This window comes from Sarcophilus harrisii, chromosome 3 (assembly GCF_902635505.1).
Source record: "Sarcophilus harrisii chromosome 3, mSarHar1.11, whole genome shotgun sequence".
NCBI lineage: Eukaryota > Metazoa > Chordata > Mammalia > Dasyuromorphia > Dasyuridae > Sarcophilus > Sarcophilus harrisii.
Window position 1 is genome coordinate 5,733,122 of NC_045428.1, and position 4,151 is coordinate 5,737,272.

The following is a 4,151-nucleotide window of genomic DNA, read 5'->3' on the forward strand; positions in this document are numbered from 1 at the left end:
TTCTTTCTCAAGGTTTTCCTTTTTTGTTTTGATTTTTCTTTCATAACATGACTACTGTAGAGAAAAGTTTAACATGGTTGTTCATATATAATTCATACAATATTGCTTGATGTTTGGGGGAGAGAAAAAAGAAGAGAAAGGGAAGAAAAATTGGAACTCAAAATCTCATCAAAATAAATATTAAAATCTTTATATGTAATTGAAAAAATAAAATACTATTAAGTGCATAAAGTAATATATGGATTACACAAAGAGAGTCAGAATTTATAGGAATAGGGAGATAATAGTTGTTCTGCATTCATCCATTGTCAGTCCACATTAAGAATATTTTGGGGTGTTATATTGTAGAAAAGGGTTCTAAGACATAAAGTTTCCAGAGAAGGATTACTAAAATGTTGAAGGATCTCAAGGGATCTGGTCACTTATAGCCTAGAGAATCTAAGACTCATAAAGAACTTCATAAGACTCCTGCACCTATGTGAAGGGTGATCATGGAGCAAAGAGGATTCCTCTCCTTTCCAATCCATCCTTCTTAAATTACTCAAATGATATTTCTAAAGCATAAGAGAGCACCCCACTTCCTTACTTTGTATACTCCAAAGGCTTCATATTGCCTCTTGGTTTAGAGACAAGCTACTCTTTTCATCATTTGAAATCCTTTACATTTGGATTCTCCTTCTCTTTCCAGATTTATCACACTCCTCTACCAAAAAGAAGAATATCTCTCTTGAAGAAATTATTCCAGCATGGACAAAAACTTTTTCCTGTTCCATATTATCTAATATATTTCAACTCTTTAATTTCCTGTAACAATCTTGTGAGAAGTATGTGCTATTGTTACTGCTCCACTTTATAGATGATGAAATTAAGGTTTAAAGACATTTGCTCATTTTTAGTCAATCAATAAGCACTTATTAAGCTTTTGCTATATGCCTGCACCAGGCACTGTGCTGAGCTCTAGAGATAGAAAAAAGGGGAAAAATCCAGCCATGGGTTTCAAATGCTTAGTGGTCTAATGGAGAAAACTAAATGCTATAATAAAAAACAAAATCTATGTACACAAAATATAGAGATAGGATAAATAGAAGATAATCACACAAAAAGTATCCAGTTAAAAAAAATAGACCAAGACTTTGTAGGAGGTGGGATTTAAGATTAAATTTGAAGGTGGCCAAGGAAAGCAAGATTACAATGTGTTGGGTGCAAGACTTGAACTCAGATCTTTCTCAGTTCAAAAGTCCTACTCTAGGAACTGTGTTACCTAGCTCTCTAAGTACAAGAAGGTCAGCTTCAGAGGGCAGAGACTGATTCATTTTTACCTTTGAATTTCTGTACCTAGAACTCTGTCTGACATAAAATAAGTGATTGGAGATGTTTATTGGTTAATTGCTTGCTTGGTTAATTCAGTGCCGTAACACAGAAAATGAGGCAATTCCTAGAAGATGCAAAGGAACTGAAGATGTGTTGAGTATCAAGGAAATAAAACTAAACTTAAAACTTATGAATAATTATAACTCTTTAAAAGTAAACTGATTCCAACCCCGTGGTTTAAATATATATATATATATATATATGTATATATATATATATATATATATATACATTTGGTCTTCAGTTGGGGCAGCTACAATATGGCTTAATAAAGACCCTTTTGCTTTATTCATTATGATGTGATTCTTTTGTGAAAACGTACTAAGACAGCAGATTGTGAAAGATTGTGCCACAGTTGGGAAGGAAGGAAGGACTCATTACAGAAGGCTTGCCCTTATCTCTATTCAGTATTTACATTATGACTATTAATCCCCTTCATACACACATTATTGTCACCAAAAATGATTTATGAATGAATATGTGTAGAAAATGAAGAAAATAAAGATATTTACTTTTTCTTTGAGTCATCTCCACTGGCACACTGTTGTGAGTGCTAGCAACAATATATCTGAAGGCTTGATAAAGCCTTGAAACCCCAGAAATGACCACTGCAAGTAAAAGGAAGAGTCTTTAAACACCTTTTGCCTCTCTTCAATTACTTAGTCTTAAGTGACTCCATTGTACTGGAACTCCAAAGTGCCCTTTGCCATGAAGAACAATTTAGCCCTATAATATGCCTTATCTTTGTTGTCAAGCAGCTGCTTAAAAAGAAGGTTTATGCCAGTAAACATGGCATTTCCACACAATAACTGGCAGAATATAAATAGCCATGTCAAGTTGAGACCATTGAATAGAAATGCTGCTTCAAGGTTGTGAATGTTTAACAAGACTGGAGAACACACTTGCCAACTGACTCTGTACCACTTCATAGCAACCAACAATGTAAGTTCCTCCAGTCCAGTGAGAGACAGTGGAGTGGAGTGGTCTTGAGTCAGGAAGACCCAGACATTGCATATTACTGTGAACTTTTCAAGCTGCGTGACTATGAACAAGTCACTTAAACACTATGATTGTTGGTGTCCTGAATTGTAAAAATGGGGAGATCTCTTCCCAAAAAAACAATCCCTGAAGTCGTGAAGCTGAAATAAGGTGATACATGGAAGAAGCCTCATGATTTCAAAACTCTGTAAAAATGAGAGCTACTATTTGAGAGGATTTTTTTGAATTTACTTCCATGATAGAATTATTAACTTATAGGAAATTACCTATTTTTCAAATGCACATATTAGGTTACCTTCACTCTTGGATTCATTGCTGACAAACATTGCCAGAAGAATTCCAACATAAAACTGGTTCATAAAGAAATTATAAAGAGAAAGAATTCACCAGCACCTGCCCACGGCACCATTTTCTGAGAGTCATTGCAGGGAACAGCCTAACCTTGAGGCTGACTGATTAGCCTCAGGGATCTCTGTGGCTGGCCATGTTGAACAATACTTTGGAGGAACATAAATATTGGCCACTTATCTAGTAACTGTTCCATTGAAAAATCTGTCACTCATGTGAGCATTTTACTTAGGCAGGTTTGCTCTGACCTAGTTAAATGATCTGCTTTCATTCCAAAGGCTCCAATAAATCACAAATGTGCAGTTGTGTGCCAACTCTGGGCTCAATCCGAGAGTTTACTCAGCACTTTCACTTGCTAGACTCAACAACTTCTGATATGTGCTCCATTTGAAAGTCATTATTCATATGAGCATTTTAGTCCACTTAGAAGATGCTGTTTTCCACTCAGAGCAGAGGAGCAACAAAGACACTATAAATGATCCTGGATTTGGACTCAAAGGATGAGGGTTCAAATCTTGACTCTACTATTAACTCTATATGTCACCACTGGTAAGGGGTTTGAGCTTAGTGTATAATCATCTTGAAAAGGCAAGAATTGTAGAATGTTACTTATGTAGAAAATAAAGGTATTTATTTTTTCTTTGATTGACTTCCATTGGCAAATGGCCCTTAGGTTCCATACCAACTAAAAACCGATGACTTTATACATTTAACTGAGAGTTGAGAGTTCTACAATTCCTGTGGACCAGGATTGCAGCCATGTTAGCTGGTTCTTTAATTAAACAACATGCATTAAGTGGCTATTATGTGTCTAGAACTGTGCTAGGTACTTGGAGTCTTAAAAAAATATTTAAAAAATAAAAATAAATAAAAATTTAAAAAGCAATATATATACTCAAAGAGATGGCTTTCTATTGGGAAGAAAACAATTGTTGTTCAGTTTTTTTCTATCACATGCATTTTTTGGTGGCCTCATTGAGGTTTCTTGGACCAGATACTGAAGTGATTTGCCATTTTCTTCTCCAACAAGACAATAATTACATATTTAAAAAATAGTAACATATATGTGTGTGTACATTTTCATACAATTAGCTTCCTTTATATAATATCATATATATGATATATATTATACCTTTTCAAATTCCAATATTATATGTATGTATATTATACACACATATATGTGCATATGTATGCATAGAATGCATATACATGCACATAACATGAATGCATTTATATAAAGAGTGCAGCAGAAATGCATAATATATGAATGATTGGGGGACTCGAGAAAGGTCTGGGTAGAAGGTGAAGCTTGCAATGAAGGCAGGGATTCTATGAGCAGAGGTAAGGAGGGAATGCGATTCAGGCATGAGAAACGGTCTGTGCTAGGTACTTGGAGTCTTAAAAAATATTAAAAAAATAAAAATTAAAAAGCC